Genomic DNA, 18970 nt, shown 5'->3' with positions numbered 1-18970 from the left:
GGAAGATTTTTAAAAAAATTCAAAGTTCTCTATATAAAAAAATATTAAAGGAACCAATAGTTTCTTACATGGATATTAAGTTTTCTCATGGGTGTTTCCAAAGAATTTAACCCTCTGAAATAAATATAACATTCCGGGTAACGTCCTTAGCAATGAAATACTTTATTTTACCCGTGAGCTCTAGAAATTTCAATATTTAACTTTTTATTAAATGATACTAAATAGCATTCGCATTCAAATCTACCTTATGTCACATAAGTCAAACTTGGCCAAAATTAACTAAGATTCTAGATATAAAAATTAAAGCGCCTCATATTTCAAGACCAAAATCAACCCCAAAAGCGTAAGATATTCGTCAAGGACATACATACATACTGAAAAAAAGTAATAGCTTAAATACTAGAGTCAAGAAAACCAAGACTTATGTGTAAAGAACCTTCCAAAACAAGGAAATTCAAACTGATTATTTTAGTGATAAACTATTTTAACAAGAATTTCAGAACTACAAATACCAAGTGGCCTTAATAGAAAATTTGGGTTTGGCTGTGGAATTGCAGATATACTTTGAACCGAAAACCCATAAAAGTTTTTTTTTTTTTTTTTTTTTTTTGGTGATCTACACCAATCTTAGATATATTTCATAATATCTAAATTCTAAAATTTTGTATAAGAAATTTTTAATACACTTGTTCACATGAAAAATACTGTAATATATGCTTGTGGAAAACCCATAAAAATTATTAGTACATTTACATGAAACCTGCCACAAGAACTAAGGAAAAAATAGTCCATGCGAGTCTTTGGGAAACCAGAGTAAAAAGGAAAACTTTTCTTCTGAAGTCTTCATGAATTCAGTCGTTAAAGACAATTAAAACTGCATAAACATTAAACTTTAGAAAATTACAAATAGGAACACCTGTGTAGAGACGTTAACCAAAATATCTCAAAAAAACCTGCAGGTAAATATCAGCAACCAAAATCAATACTAGCAATAACAACTAAAACATTAAAAAAAGCAGGAATATGCGAAGTAAACAAGACAAGGCCAGAAATCTCTGAACGAAAAGGAAGAAAATTAGGAACATACAGCTAAGAAAAACACCGAAATAGGTAGAAGAAATGAAAAGTAGAGCAGATGATAGACTAGAATAAAAGCCATTGATTGAAAAATAGAAAGAAAAAATGTTGCAAATACAGTGGTAACAAGACGAAATCAGAATAGAGCTATGAAAAATTAGGTATTGGAAAATTTGTAGTACAATGGAAAAGTGGCTATTTAAGTTAATATACTCAGTAATTTTAAATGTGAAAACAGTATTTTGGCTACAACAGACTTATTAATAAGATAAACAATTTTTGTAGATCATTTTTTCGTAGTCTTTTCGTTATTGAATTTTCTCAAAATCCATTGCTTTACTGGTGGAGTTTCAACGTTCAGCCTGCTTGCAATTCTTGTTTGTTTATTTCCATACACGAGTTCCGGATAAACCTGGAAGAAATCAAAGCCTGTAATGTACATATTAAATCTTAATTAGTCTATCTTTGCCGGAAGTAGGCCTACTCTTTACCTTAGATGTAGCAAGAATTAGCTAAATTGCATTTAAATATTTTATATTCATATTTCACTTTGGATCAGATTTTTTTTTTTATAAAGAAATCAAAAGTATTTTTACGAGGACTTTAATGCTAATTTGTCTCTTACCTTTCAAAATTATATATATTCTCCTTGTTCTACCCATTGAAAAACAGTAGTTTCCAATTATTTTTTCTTTATTTACCCATTGAAAAACCGCAGTTCCAACAATTTTTATATGAAGCTGAACATCTGAACAACCTGAGAACAGAATTTTACCTGATAATCTTACAAGTTATAAGTTCCAAAACTTACAAGAATCTTACAAGTTATACAAGTTCCCAGTCTCAAGTTATATACGTTTATAATCTAACAAGTTATACACATTAACATTATTAAAAGTTTCATATTCACAATGCAACAAGTTAGCCCTATTCACAATTCTACAAGTTAGCCATATTCACGATTTTACAAGTTATCTATATTCGCAATCTTAAGCACATGCTAGCACTCACAAATTCTTATCTTTCGTTATAAGTCTTTCCTCGAACAGGGAAATATTTAACCACTCAATTTAATAACCCAAAGTAAATAAATTATCTACAATATAAAACAACAAAATGCAGCAGTTTATGGTCCACTTCATTACAAAAACCTCAGACGTTCATATTTATGTCTGGGAATTGGCTAGTTTTCATCAGGGTTAAAAGAATACCTTTTAACCCTGGTTTTCATCACCACGCTGGCCAGTGCGGATTGGTCCGATTGTTCACGGCCTATAGTAAAGGTTTCACCAAGTAACACTTTTTTTCGTTCAATCAAATTTTAATTTTTTTTTTACTTCTCTATATTATCAATTTGGTTTGAGAGATTTCAAGTGCATTTACATTTATCGCCAAAATATATGTCCATCAATACTAACTTAGTACACTGGCAACTAACGCCAAACAATATGTTCAAACATAAATGCTTTTAAACTTAAAAAAAATCATTACTTTAGCCAGGTACTGATAAACCTTTAATACTAATTAATTACAGTTCCGTCTTTAATATATTTATATTTCCCTATCACTATACCGCCTTTGATATTAAAGTTGCGGCCAACTAATTTACAAATCATATAACTTTAGAAATAATTATTTTCGGCAGAAATAACCACTTTTAAATTAGTGCAAAGTCTAATCACCAATTTAAAATATAACTAATTTATATTTCTTAGATTTAATTCTTAGACATTTTTCATTTATCATTTGCATAATAACCACAAAGCTTAACAAATGTTAAAGTAAAGTTTTATCCACTTACCAGTACTGGAAGTTTTGAATTTGTGGGTAAACTTTCAAGTAAATTTTTTATTAACCTGTTTACTCCAGTTCAGCTGAATGAGATGTTCCTTTAAAAAAAATCAGTTTCTTATGCATCCGTTTATCGTTCAAGATTCAACACCTCACTCAGCATGGTAATAAAAAATCTGGAAAAGAAAATTAATTTATGTACAATATCTACCATTCAAAAACACTTCCATATGATGAAATTACCAGTGAGAATGCTATTTTTTTCTATATTTACCAAAACTTTTTTCTTGAGTGATAAGACCATTATTTTAATACAAAATTTTTATTACAACTTATGGTGAATATATCCCAGTAAATATCTTTAAAAGAATATCTTAATGTGTTCATCCACTTGAACTGCATGTATAAAACTGGGAAAAACACCAATCTACTTGTGTCTGAAGCTGCAGAAATAATTCAGACAAAAATTAAAACATTTAAGTCCAAGGTTTATATATTTTATAAACTTTCTGCAAAAACACTAATGAGACTGCATTAATTAATTTCATATTTAACTTCTTTAATTGTGAAAACTTTTATACACATTTGTCAAAGAAAAGATTGAACTTCATTTACTAAACTCCAGTAACTAGTGTATGAGTGTAAGACATCAAGTAAAAAATTCAAATGTAATCAGATTTCGCCATGAAAGCAAATAACTTGGCAAGATAAGCCATGAGAGATTTAATTAAACGTCATGTATCAAGACTAAAATCTACCGTAAATGCAACATATTTGTTTAAGAAAATAAAAGAAAATTAGTTCAACACTTACTACCTAAAGCGCTTCAGGTTTAGTGAAGCAGTGGGTATTCCTAGTTTAATATGACCCAATTATCAAAGAAATATAGGTTTTAAAAAACTAACCTTTTATGGGAGGTGGTAAATAAATCTAAAATAACTAGAAACGTCATGTTCCTTTGGTAGTTAAAATATTCTAACTTTTAAACTAAAAAAGTTAAATATACTTTAAATTTAAACCAATTACATAAACCATATATTTTGCCTCTTCGATGTCTTATTTTAGGCATTTCTGACCATGAGTGAGGCAAACTACCTTTTCAATTGTTTTTGTACCATTTACATTTAGGACAGTTATGAAGGACCTGTAAGAAAACTGGGTTATTATTTATAAATCGTGCATGATATTTTATAAATAATTTTTTTTGTTTTAATATCCAAAATATGATAATCGGCAATTTAAAATATAAAGACTAATAGATATAGCCAAAAATATTCCTTTAGGAGCAGATTTTTAAAAGATCATATCAAATTTAAATAGCATAGATAATTTATATTGAAATTTGCATAATTAATAATAACTGACATTCTAACTTAAAGGAAAAATTTTGCTAATATGTACATAGAATTTTATAAACAATTACACAGTAAACTTACCTTTTTAGGACCTTAAATAGATGATCAATCCACCATTCGAAGCCAAATTTTGATAGGCTGCAATCAGAAAAAAACAATTACTTAAAAAAGCAATTTTCTGGTAGTGTCATTTTATGCCTTTATCTTAAAAGAGCTAAGCATACTACGAAATTAAAAGCTTTAAAATACTCGACTAATATACAAAAGATGTTAAATCCCCAAAATAAGTTAAACGTTTATAAGAGGCTTGCTAACGAACCTTTTAGTAAATACTGAACCTAATAGAAAACATTACACCGTTCTTCCTTTTTCTAAAATTCTATATCTAAAATTAATTTTGTTACACTTTTAAGTAATTTTACATAGCAGAACTGTTAGTTATGCTTTATACCAGCTCTGCTCTATATATAGAGAACTACAGACCTATTCTTATAAAGGTGACAGTTTTTACATTTCCCTTAAACAAGTAATTTTTCTGCTTAATTACAATTGAATATTAGAATTACGGTAATTGAAATTTCATCTCAATTTATATGAATGTTCTAAATCTAATATAAAATTTCAGATTTTATAAAACATAAGAGTTAAAGTTTTATAAATAGTTATTTGCAAATTGCTTTAAAAGCTAGCTAGGTACGACAAATTTGACGGTTTCATACACTTACTAACAAGGTTTCCGTATTGCATCAGGGAAATGGCAGCAAATTTCTTCCACTCAAGGTCATTCCATACTACGAGAATAAGTTTATTACTAAATTAACCTATTCGTGAAAAAAAGTCAACTTATAGTTTCCGTATAAGCTCCTACGTCATTTAGGTCCCATGAGAACCTGGTGGAAAAAAAATGAGCATTAGTATGTGCAAATGTTGAGTAAAACCTTAAACTCAAATACCTAAGTCTTCATTTAAAAAATTACAAATAGGCACACCTGTGTAGAGACGTTAACCAAAATCTCTCAAACTAACCTGCAGGTAAATGTCAGCAACCAAAATCAATACCAGCAATAACTTAACTAAAACATAAAAATAGCAGGAGTATGCGAAGTAAACAAGACAAGACCAGAAATATCGGAACGAAAAGGAAGAAAATTAGGAAAATGCAGCTACAAAAAACACCGCAATAGGTAGAAGAAATGAAAAGTACAGCAGATGATATTAGAATAAAAGCCATTTATTGAAAACTAGAATGAAAAATGTTGCTAATGCAGTGGTAACAAGACTAAATCAGAATATATGAAAAATTAGGTATTGGAAAAATTGCAGTACAATGGAAAAGTGGCTATTTAATATACTCATTACGACCTACAGTAATTTCAAATGTGAAAACAGTATTTTGGCTACAACAGACTTATTAATGAGATCAACGGTTTTAGTAGGATAATTTTTTTCGTAGTATTTTTGTTATTGAATTTTCTCAAAATCAATTGCTCTACTGGTGGAGTTTCAACGTTCAGCCTGCTTGCAATTCTTGTTTCTTCATTTTCATACACGAGTTCCGGATAAACCTGGAAGAAATCAAAGCCTGTAATGTACATATTAAATCTTAACTAGTCTATCTTTGCCGGAAGTAGGCCAACTCTTTACCTTAGATATAGCAAGAATTAGCTAAATTGCATTTAAATATTTTATATTCATATTTCACTTTGGATCAGATGAGGTTTTTTTTTATGTATAAAGAAATCAAAAGTATTTTTACGAGGACTTCAATGCTAATTTGTCTCTTATCTTTCAAAATGATATACATTCTCCTTATTCTACCCATCGAAAAACAGTAGTTTCCATTTTTTTTACCCATTGAAAAACCGCAGTTCCAACAATTTTTGTATGAAGCTGAACATCTGAACAACCTGAGAACAGAATTTTACCTAATAATCTTACAAGTTATAAGTGTCCAATCTTACAAGTTATAAGTTTCCAGTTTCAAGTTATATACATTTATAATATAACAAGTTATACATATTCACAATATTAAAAGTTACACATTCATAATGTAACAAGTTAGCCATATTCATAATTCTAAAAGTAAGCCATATTCACGATTCTACAAGTTATCTATATTCCCAATTTTAAGCACATCATGCCAGCACTCACAAATTCTTATCTTTCGTACGATAAATCTTTCCCCGAACAGGCAAATATCTAACGACTTAAAATTAAGAATTTAAAACCAAAGTAAATTAAATAATCTACATTATAAAACAAAATGCAGCAGTGTATGGTCCACTTCATTACAAAAGCCCCAGACACGTTCATATTTATGTCTGGGAATTGGCTAGTTCTCATCAGTGTTAAAAGAATACCTTTTAACCGTAGTTTTCATCACCACGCTGGCCAGTGCGGATTGGTCTGATTGTTTACGGCCTATAGTAAAGGTTTCACCAAGTAACCTTTTTTTCGTTCAATCATAAATTTTAATATTTTTTTTTTCTATATCAATTTGGTTTAAGAGATGTCATGTGCATTTACTTTTATCGCCAAAATATCTGTCAATCAATACACATAAATGCTTTTAAACTTCAAAAAATAGTTACTTTAGCCAGGTACTGATGAACCTTTAATATTAATTAATTACACATCGGTCTTTAATGTATTTATATTTCCCTATCACTATACCGCCTCTGATATACAAGTTGCAGCCAACAAATTAACAAATATAACTTAGAAATAATTATTTTCGCCAGAAATAAGTACTTAAAAATTAGTGCAAAGTCTAATCACTAATTCAAACTATAACTAATTTATATGTTTTACATTTGATTTTAAGGCATTTTTCATTTATCATTTGCATAATAACCACAAAGCTTAACAAATGTTAAAGTAAAGTTTTATCCACCTACCAGTACTGGTAGTTTTGAATTTGTTGGTCAATTTTCAAGTAAACATTCTTAATAATCTGTTTACTCCAGTTCAGCTGAATGAAATGTTCCTTTTAAAGAAAAATTCCGTTTCTTAAGCATCCGTTTATCGTTCAAGATTCAACACCTCACTCAGTATGGCAATTAAAAATCTGGAAAAGAAAATTAGTTTATGTACAATTTCTACCATTCCAAAAGACTTGCCAATGAAGACATTACCACTGAGAATGCAAATTTTTTCTATATTTACCCCAAAAAAAATCTTGAGTAATAAGATTATTTCAATACTAAATATCTTCTACAACTTGTGGCGTAAATATCCAAATAAATATTTTATAAATAATATCTCAATGTGTTTATCCACTTGAACTGCATGTACAAAACTGGGAAAAACACCAACCTACTTGTGTCTGAAGCTGCAGAAATAATTCAGACAAAATGGAAAACATTTAAATCCCATGGTTTATATTTTATAAACTTGCTGCAAAAACACTAATGAGACTGCATTAATTGCATATTCAACTTCTTTAATTGTGCAAACTTCTATACACATTTGTCAATAAAGAAAAGATTGAACTTCATTTACTAAACTCCCGTAAAGAGTATATGAGTCTACTAAGACATCAAGTAAAAAACATTTAAATGTTATGAAATTCGCCATGGAAGCAAATACCTTGGCAAGATAAGTCATGAGAAATTAAGTAAACGTCATGTATCAAGACTAGAATCTACCGTAAATGCAACATCTATGTTTAAGAAAAAAAAAATAGTTCAACACTTACTACCTAAAGGGCTTCAGGTTTAGTGAAGCAGAGGATACTCCTAATTGAATGACCCAATTATCGAAAAAAACATAGGTTTTAAAAAAATAGCCTTTTATGGGAGGTGGTAAATAAATCTAAAATAACTAGAAACTTAATGTTTCTTTGGTAGTTAAGATATTCTAACTTTTAAACTAAAAAAGTTAAATATACTTTAAATTCAAACCAAATACATAAACCATGTATTTTGTCTATTTGATATCTTACTTTAGGCATTTCTGACCATGAGTGAGGCAAACCACCACCTCAATTGTTTTTGTACCAAAAACATTTAAAACAGTTATGAGTCACTTTTTTAAGAAACCTGAGTTTTTGGCCGGGGAATTAGGTAAATTTATTTGTAGCAATAATTTTGGCCAGCAATGCCAAATAAACACAAGCTAACCCAGTTGGAAAAATATATAGTTCGTGAAAATGGCTGGAAATTAAAGTTTCAATTATCTTGTTCATCTACGCCTGATGGTTTTTGCTCCGCCGTGGCTCACTATGCTGGCAAAATTAGCATTACATCACTGCTACTTAGTTCTAGTAAGCAGTACAATGGGCTGTTTATGCTTGCACCCTCGGTCATTATTTCAGGATTATTTTCTTATACATTCACATGAGCAACAATAACTATACACAAAACAGAACATTTTCATCATTACCAATCACGGAAATTAATTATACATATTCAAGGGATTGTACATCCCTCGTGGATAAGTATGTTAATAGTGATATTGAATCTGAATGGGGATGGGTAGAAAACTGGATGTTTCGGATCATTGAACTTGTGCATACTGTAAATATTTGGAATCTCGTAATATATTAAAACCTCTGGTAATTAAGTAAAAAAAAAATAAAGCCGGCAAATTCCAATACAAGGAAGTCATGCGCAAAATCTCTTAATCAGTCTCATGGTTGTAAACATTGAACCTAGCAAGAAAGACTTCCAATTTTAATCGACCGATATGGAAGGCATTATGCCCCAACCTTCATTAAGAAGAACAATGCCAAAATAACTAGCACACTCCAATTTCTTAGAATTCCTCTTTCGCTAATAATTATAGTACCATGTCAAACTTAATTTTTCATTTACATGCCTTTGAACACAAAGCACAGAGAAGATTCCATTAGAAAAAGAAATTTTAAATAAAAACCAACAAAAGTACTAAGATTGCTTACAAAACCTCCATAAGTATGTAGCCAGTGTCACTAAGCCTTCACAAGTGATTAAGCAGTCACAAGCCTTCACAAGTTTTTAACCAGTACCAAACCTTCACTAGTGTGTAACCACAGTCACCAAACCTCACAGGTGTGTTGCCACAGTCACTAAACCTTCAAAAGTATATAACCAATTACAAACCTTCACTAGTGATTAACCACAGTCACTAAACCTTCACTAGGGTGTAACTACAATCACTAAACCTTCACTTATGTGTTATCACAATCACTAAACTTTCACTAGTGTGTAACCAGGGTCATTAAACCTTCACTAGTGTGTAACCAGGGTCACTAAACCTTCACTAGTGTGTAACCAGGGTCACTAAACCTTCACTAGTGTGTAACCAGGGTCACTAAACCTTCACTAGTGTGTAACCAGGGTCACTAAACCATCACAAGTGTGTAACCAGGGTCACTAAACCATCACAAGTGTGTAACCAGGGTCACTAAACCATCACAAGCGTGTAACCAGGGTCACTAAACCTTCACAAGTGTGTAACCAGGGTCACAAAACCTTCACAAGTGTGTAACCAGGGTCACTAAACCTTCACAAGTGTGTAACCAGGTCACTGAACATTCAAAAGACAAACCAGAGCCACTAAACATTAACCCTTGTATGATATAAACATTCACATTTCTGTAAGCAGGGTCACTTTTTAACAAATGTCACTAACCATTCGGTCACTAAACATTCACATTTATGTAAGCAGAATCACTTTGTAACAAACGCCAACCGCCGTTCACATCTGTGTAACATGCGCCACCCGCCGTTCACATCTGTGTAACAAGCGCCACGCGCCGTTCACATCTGTGTAACAAGCGCCACCCGCCGTTCACATCTGTGTAACAAGCGCCACCCGCCGTTCACATCTGTGTAACAAGCGCCACCCGCCGTTCACATCTTGTGTAACAAGCGCCACCCGCCGTTCACATCTTGTGTAACAAGCGCCACCCGCCGTTCACATCTTGTGTAACAAGCGCCACCCGCCGTTCACATCTTGTGTAACAAGCGCCACCCGCCGTTCACATCTGTGTAACAAGCGCCACCCGCCGTTCACATCTGTGTAACAAGCGCCACCCGCCGTTCACATCTGTGTAACAAGCGCCACCCGCCGTTCACATCTGTGTAACAAGCGCCACCCGCCGTTCACATCTGTGTAACAAGCGCCACCCGCCGTTCACATCTGTGTAACAAGCGCCACCCGCCGTTCACATCTGTGTAACAAGCGCCACCCGCCGTTCACATCTGTGTAACAAGCGCCACCCGCCGTTCACATCTGTGTAACAAGCGACACCCGCCGTTCACATCTGTGTAACAAGCGACACCAACCGTTCACATTTGTGTAACAAATGACTAACCGTTCACATTTGTGTAACAGACGCCACCTATTCACATTTGTGTAACAGACGCCACCTATTCACATTTGTGTAACAGATGCCACCTATTCACATTTGTGTAACAGACGCCACCTCTTCACATTTGTTTTAACAGACGCCACATCTTCACATTTGTTTAACAGACGCCACATATTCACATTTGTTTAACAGACGCCACATCTTCACATTTGTTTAACAGACGCCACATCTTCACATTTGTTTAACAGACGCCACATCTTCACATTTGTTTAACAGACGCCACATCTTCACATTTGTTTAACAGACGCCACCAATTCACATTTGGGTAAATTTACAGTTTCATCCATTATGGGGAAACTGGAATAAGAATATATTTGTTGCATCAGAAATAGTGTAGTTTCAACGAATTTAACGTTTATTTTGACTGCAAACCCTCCGATTTAGAGATTTGCTAGGTAATTGGAGTTAAAACAACAAGTTGTTCCAGAATACAGAAAGACCCTACTTCATCCCAACAATTATGGGGGACACCAGGTGGGAACCGGGGTTTTGGGTGGGGGCGGGGCGTCAAATGATATTTACAATAAATGAATACTTATCCTTCCACCACCCCTCCCCCTATACCCCTATCTAGCCCTACCGGGGGGCGGACCCCTGCGACCCCCCCTTAAGGCCACAGTGATTTTCAGGGCACTACTGAACCTAAGAAAACCCACCTAACCTAGCATAGGGGCCCTGTATCCCTACCTAGGCCTACCGGGGGGGGGGGGGGGGGGTCGACCCCCCCTTAAGGCCACAGTGATTTTCGGGACACTACCGAACCTAATACAACCACCTAACCTAGGGCCCTGTACCCCTAACTAGGCCTAGCCCCTACGACCCCCCCCCCCTTTTACAGCCACTACCTAACACATCCATCAAACCAAATCCAAAGTGATGGTACTGCTGTATACATCGTTATACTCTCACAATTATAATATACTCTATAAATTAATGAAGCTTACCTTAAACTGTTGGTTCATAAAGATGTGCTGTTGCTTTGAGGAAAACGTGAAGCCGTTGGGAAGGTTCCTTGGCATGCAGGACAATTTTTATTTTGTAAAATTAAATTGTGTCTTTGGCACAAATGCACTAGTTTTTCAACAAATTCATTGTAAGTTAGGAAACAGTCATGACAAGAAGATGGAATTTCAACTTCTTGTGCAACATGAGATGACGTGCTTTCTATGGACTCCATGTCTAAGAACGAAATGAAATGCCTGGGAAGATAATGTATTGTCGCGCAGTTGTATTGTCGCGCTGTGATTGGCCAAACATGTATGACGTCATAGTGGACAGGCGCTGTGATTGGCCAAACGTGTAAGACTTCATAGTGGACTAGTTTGTCAGCGGATTATAGTGGTTACAGGGCTCATTTAAGCAAATACAAGACACAGTCAACAATAACAACAGACTTAGAAAAAATCTGGGAGGAAGACAAGAGTAGCGTGAGTTTCATCGTCGATATATAAAGAACTAGGCATTTGCGACAGATAATATTTTACAGAAATACTACAAAAGACTTGCTTTACTCGGGAAATATATTATTATAATAGATTTCCCATAATGGATGAAACTATAATAATACGCACATTTGTGTAACAGACGCCACCAATTCACATTTGCATAACAAACGCCACAAATTCACATTTGTGTAACAGACGCCACCTATTCACATTTGTGTAACAGACGCCACCTATTCACATTTGTGTAACAGACGCCACCTATTCACATTTGTGTAACAAGCGCCACCTATTCACATTTGTGTAACAAGCGCCACCTATTCACATTTGTGTAACAAGCGCCACCTATTCACATTTGTGTAACAAGCGCCACCTATTCACATAGGTGTAACAAGCGCCACCTATTCACATAGGTGTAACAAGCGCCACCTATTCACATAGGTGTAACAAGCGCCACCTATTCACATAGGTGTAACAAGCGCCACCTATACACATGTGTAACAAGCGCCACCTATTGACATTTGTGTTACAAGCGCCACATTCACAATTGTTTAACAAGCGCCACCTATTCACATTTGTGTAACAAATGACACCTATTCACATTTTCATTATTATTATTACTAGCCAAGCTACAATCCTAGTTGGATAAGCAAGATGCTATAAGCCCAAAAGCTCCAACAGGGAAAAATAGCCCAGTGAGGGAAGGAAATGAGGAAAAAAATAAATGAAGAGAATAAATTAACAAATTATTTTAAACAATAGCAGCATCAAAACAGATATGTCCTATGTAAACTATTACCAACCTCAAAAAACAGATACGTCATATATAAACTATAAAAAGACTTGTCAGCCTGGTCAACATAAAAACTTGCTCCAACTTTGAACTTTTAAAGTTCTACTAATGCAACTACCCAATTAGGAAGATAATTCCACAACTTGGTAACAGCTGGAATAAAACTTCTAGAATAATGTGCAGTATTGAGCCTCATGATGGGGAAGGCCTGGTTATTAGAATTAACTGCCTGCCTAGTATTATTCACAGTTGTGTAACAAACGCCACCTATTCCCATTCGTGTAACAAACGCCACCTATTCCCATTCGTGTAACAAACGCCACCTATTCACATTCTTGTAACATGTCACTAGACATTGACATTTGTGTAAAAGGTCACTAAACAGACATTTGTGTAACCAACGTCACTAAACAGACATTTGTGTAACCAACGTCACTAAACATTGACATTTGTGTAACCAACGTCACTAAACATTGACATTTGTGTAACCAACGTCACTAAACATTGACATTTGTGTAACCAACGTCACTCAACATTGACATTTGTGTAACCAACGTCACTAAACATTGACATTTGTGTAACCAACGTCACTCAACATTGACATTTGTGAAACCAACGTCACTCAACATTGACATTTGTGAAACCAACGTCACTCAACATTGACATTTGTGAAACCAACGTCACTCAACATTGACATTTGTGTAAGCAACGTCACTCAACATTGACATTTGTGTAAGCAACGTCACTCAACATTGACATTTGTGTAAGCAACGTCACTCAACATTGACATTTGTGTAAGCAACGTCACTCAACATTGACATTTGTGTAAGCAACGTCACTCAACATTGACATTTGTGTAAGCAACGTCACTCAACATTGACATTTGTGTAAGCAACGTCACTCAACATTGACATTTGTGTAAGCAACGTCACTCAACATTGACATTTGTGTAACAAACGTCACTCAACATTGACATTTGTGTAACAAACGTCACTCAACATTGACATTTGTGTAACAAACGTCACTCAACATTGACATTTGTGTAACAAACGTCACTCAACATTGACATTTGTGTAACAAACGTCACTCAACATTGACATTTGTGTAACAAACGTCACTCAACATTGACATTTGTGTAACAAACGTCACTCAACATTGACATTTGTGTAACAAACGTCACTCAACATTGACATTTGTGTAACAAACGTCACTCAACATTGACATTTGTGTAACAAACGTCACTCAACATTGACATTTGTGTAACAAACGTCACCAAACATTGACATTTGTGTAACAAACATCACTAAACATTGACATTTGTGTAACAAACGACACTAAACATTGACATTTGTTTAACAAAAGTCTCTAAACATCCAGATTTGTGTAGCAAACGTCAATAAACATCCAGATTTATGTAACAAACGTAACTAAACATCCAGATTTGTGTAACAAACGTAACTAAACATCCAAATTTGTGTAACAAACTTCACTAAACATCCTTATTTTTGTAACAAACGTCACTAAACATTGACATTTGTGTAAAAAACTTCACTAAACATCCAGAATTGTGTAACAAACGTCACTAAACATACATATTCTTGTAATAAACGTCACTAAACACCCACATTTGTGTAAAGAACGTCACTAAACACTGACTTTGGTAACACGTCACTAAACACCCACATTTGAGAAACAAACTCCACTAAACATTGACATTTTTGGGTAAATTTACAGTTTCATCCATTATGGGGAAACTGGAATAAAAATATATTTGTTGCATCAGAAATAGTGTAGTTCCAACGAATTTAACGTTTATTTTGACCGCAAACCATCCGATTTGGAGATTTACTAAGTTGTTCTAGAATGCAGAAAGACCCTACTTCATCCCAACAATTATGGGGGACACCAGGTGGGAACCGGGGTTTTGGGTGGGGGGGGGGGGGCCGCGTCAAATGATATTTGCAATAAATGAATACTTATCCTTCCACCACCCCTCCCCCTATACCCCTACCTAGCCCTACCAAGGGGGGGGGGGGGGGCTCTGCCCCCCCTTAAGGCCACAGTGATTTTCAGGGCACTACTGAACCTAATAAACCTACCTAACCTAGCCTAGGGGCCCTGTACCCCTACCTAGGACTACTGGGGGGGGCTCCGCCCCCCCTGCGACCCCCCCCTTAAGGCCAGAGTGAATTTCGGGACACTACCGAACCTAATACAACCACCTAACCTAGGGCCCTGTACCCCTACCTAGGCCTAGCCACTGCGAGGGCCCCCCCCCCCCCCTTACAGCCACTACCTAACACATCCATCAAACCAAATCTAAAGTGATGGTACTGCTGTATACATCGTTATACTATCACCATTATAATATACTCTATAAATTAATGAAGCTTACCTTAAACTGTTGGTTCATCAAGATGTGCCGCTGCTTTGAAGAAAACGTGAAGCCGTTGGGAAGGTTCCTTGACATGCAGGACAATTTTTATTTTGTAAAATTAAATTGTCTCTCTGGCACAAATCCACTAGGTTTTCAATATTCCCCGAATAACTTACAACAAATTCCTCTTAAGTTAGGAAACAGTCAGGACAAGAAGATGGAATTTCAACTTCTTGTGCAACATGAGGACGTGCTTGCTATAGCCTCCATTTCTAAGAAAGAAATGAAATGCATGGGAAAGATTATGTATTGTCGCGCTGTTGTATTGTCGCGCTGTGATTGGCCAAACATGTATGACGTCATAGTGGATAGGCGCTGTGATTGGCCAAACGTGTAAGACTTTATAGTGGACTAGTTTGTCTGCGGATTATAGTGGTTACAGGGCTCATTTAAGCAAATACAAGACACAGTCAACAATAACAACAGACTTAGAAAAAATCTGGGAGGAAGACATGAGTAGCGTGAGTTTGATCGTCGATATATAAAGAACTAGGCATTTGCGACAGATAATATTTTACAGAAATACTACAAAAGACTTGCTTTACTCGGGAAATATATTATAATAGATTTCCCATATTGGATGAAACTAAATTTTCCCATTTTTGTAACAAACGTCCTTAAACATCCACATTTGCGTAACAAGCATCACTAAACATCCACATTTGTGTAACAAATGTCACTAACCACCCACATTTGTGTAACAAACTTCCCTTATTCACATTTGTGTAACCAACCTGGCTTATTCATATTTACATATGTAATCAAAGTCACTTAACATCTACATGTGTAATCAAAGTCACTCCACATTAACGTTTGTGTAACCATCGTCATTTAGCATTTAACATTTGCGTAACCAGTGTGACTTAACATGTAACCTTTTTGTAACCAAAGTAATCCATTAACATGTGTAACCAAAGTCCCTTAACACATGTTATACATGTATAACAAAGTCACTTAACTTCAACATTTATAACCAAGGTCCCTCAACATTCACTTTTGGGTAGCCAAAGTCAACCTTCACTTTTGGGTAGCCAAAGTCACAGCATTCACTTTTGGGTAGCCAAAGTCACAGCATTCACTTTTGGGTAGCCAAAGTCACAGCATTCACTTTTGGGTAGCCAAAGTCACAGCATTCACTTTTGGGTAGCCAAAGTCACAGCATTCACTTTTGGGTAGCCAAAGTCACAGCATTCACTTTTGGGTAGCCAAAGTCACAGCATTCACTTTTGGGTAGCCAAAGTCACAGCATTCACTTTTGGGTAGCCAAAGTCACAGCATTCACTTTTGGGTAGCCAAAGTCACAGCATTCACTTTTGGGTAGCCAAAGTCACAGCATTCACTTTTGGGTAGCCAAAGTCACAGCATTCACTTTTGGGTAGCCAAAGTCACAGCATTCACTTTTGGGTAGCCAAAGTCACAGCATTCACTTTTGGGTAGCCAAAGTCACAGCATTCACTTTTGGGTAGCCAAAGTCACAGCATTCACTTTTGGGTAGCCAAAGTCACAACATTCACTTTTGGGTAGCCAAAGTCACAACATTCACTTTTGGGTAGCCAAAGTCACAACATTCACTTTTGGGTAGCCAAAGTCACAACATTCACTTGTGTGTAACCAAAGTCACAACATTCACTTGTGTGTAACCAAAGTCACAACATTTACTTTTGTGTAACCAACGTCATAACCTTTACTTTTGTGTAACCAAAGTCACAACATTTACTTTTGTGTAACCAAAGTCACAACATTTACTTTTGTGTAACCAAAGTCACAACATTTACTTTTGTGTAACCAAAGTCACAACATTCACTTTTGTGTAGCCAAAGTCACAACATTCACTTTTGTGTAGCCAAAGTCACAACATTCACTTTTGTGTAGCCAAAGTCACAACATTCACTTTTGTGTAGCCAAAGTCACAACATTCACTTTTGTGTAACCAAAGTCACAACATTCACTTTTGTGTAGCCAAAGTCACAACATTCACTTTTGTGTAGCCAAAGTCACAACATTCACCACTTTTGTGTAGCCAAAGTCACAACAAACTTTTGTGTAGCCAAAGTCACAACATTCACGTTTTGTGTAGCCAAAGTCACAACATTCACTTTGTGTAGCCAAAGTCGCAACATTCACTTTTGTGTAACCAAAGTCAATATTCACTTTTGTTTAACCAAAGTCACAACATGCAATGCTTGAATTAAGTTTGAAATTGGGGTATATTTAATTTGGTGCTAGTTTGTCGAAACCAAGGACTTGACTACGTCGATATATGAAAATTTTCTCGTAATCTTCAGCACTAAAAAGTGTAGTAGGAGTAGCTGCATGAAATTGGTACCGAAGTCAATGTAATTATATCAAAGCCCTATGTATAAGTAAGTTTAGGTTAAAAAGTATAAAGATCAGTAAGATTTGATTCTTGTCCTTATAGACTAGGTTCTGTAAAAAAGGCATTCAACGTTTGATTAAAATTACTAAATTCACTTTTAGCCAAAATAAGATTACTTCAATCAATACACCAGTTGCTACAGCAACACAGCCAAAACTACGATTAAAATCTCTGGGGAAAAAAAAACACAATTGCAAAGGAAATCAGATTTTTACATTTGGATTTTTATCTTATCAACTAGAAGTATGCTAAAAATTCACAACAGCCCAAAAGGACCACCGAATCATCGAAAACATTTCACGCAAAAACTCAAAAGAAATACTGCAAAAGAAAACATCACTTTTAGAAGATGTCAAACAAATTTCAGTCCCAAGAACCCTCGCAATGGCAACTAACACTATAGAGCTGCATGAAGAAGTTTTCCCCAGTTTTGTACTACAACGAATGTAGCCGAAAACAGTTTCACAGGATGTACTAAAACCTTCATAATAGAGAACCAAGTCATAAAAAAATATATTCGTTTTATTGCATTTTACGTTTTCTGGCTAGGAATCTCAAGGCAAAGTTTAGTTAAGCCAAGAACATTTTAAAAGTCCATAAGAGAACTTTTATTTGTACAACATACACATGAAACCGCTTTTCAAGTATGGAGGACAGTATAGGGGACAGTGAGAAAAGTATAGAATTTGGACAGTTTGACACGGCGAAGTCAGCATAAGATCAAATTTGTAACACAAGCACTTGCAATTAAATACAATAAATCTTTGAAAAAGAATACTTACATATAATAGCCGCGATTGACTCTGACATCCTCAACCCGATGACATAAATGGCCACAAAGTTCTGAACAGCCTGAAGTTTCAGAATGTGGAACTTTGAAAATCAAGGAAGAAGAAATCCTTGTTCTGTCGTCCTTTGGAGACAGGTGGCTCCACCTGTATTTGGTCTTCATGACCATTATTGCTAATGCAAATCTTAACTTTTTTTATATAGAATTATCCATTAGAAGCATTGTTATTTATACTGAAGAACATTGTTTCATTATTATTATAAAAAAAAATTCACATTCGATTAAACTAATAAAACGGTTTGAGCTTCTTACGTAATACAAAAATTATCAAATTTGAATTTTTTTTCCCTTTTTTTTGTGAGTAGCAGGATAACACCAAAGTCATGAGTTAAATAAGAAAGAGAAAATGCAATGGATCACTGGGCAAGATCTACTTCCTAATCTGGTACATTTTGCTATTTGCTTTAACATGTATGGGATACAAGTATCATTTCAATAATTTCAGTACTCGTATAGAAAGTTCAAGAAAAGTTTTTTTTTTTTCATCAATTTA

At 34.9% G+C, this 18970-nt stretch overlaps 1 long non-coding RNA gene across 3 annotated transcripts in view; it reads right to left on the bottom strand.

Moving 5' to 3' along the window:
* The window catches only part of LOC137623269 (uncharacterized), a 478525-nt gene extending 459980 nt beyond the window's left edge, over window positions 1–18545 (bottom strand). Inside the window, exons 1-2 of one of the 3 annotated variants that reach the window (XR_011040583.1) lie at window positions 18410–18545; window positions 7121–7290 (exon numbers count right to left, since the gene is read on the bottom strand). This is a non-coding gene — a long non-coding RNA (uncharacterized lncRNA). Of the gene's footprint in view, window positions 1–2878; window positions 3048–7120; window positions 7291–18409 lie in introns of those variants that run through there. The other 2 variants (XR_011040581.1, XR_011040584.1) reach the window with 2 other exon arrangements.
* Between the last annotated feature and the right edge of the window lie 425 nt (window positions 18546–18970).

Source organism: Palaemon carinicauda, chromosome 2 (genome assembly GCF_036898095.1).
Source record: "Palaemon carinicauda isolate YSFRI2023 chromosome 2, ASM3689809v2, whole genome shotgun sequence".
Classification (NCBI taxonomy): Eukaryota; Metazoa; Arthropoda; class Malacostraca; order Decapoda; family Palaemonidae; genus Palaemon; species Palaemon carinicauda.
The sequence above is the reverse complement of the archived record's forward strand: the minus strand, read 5'-3'. Positions and strand labels throughout refer to the sequence as shown.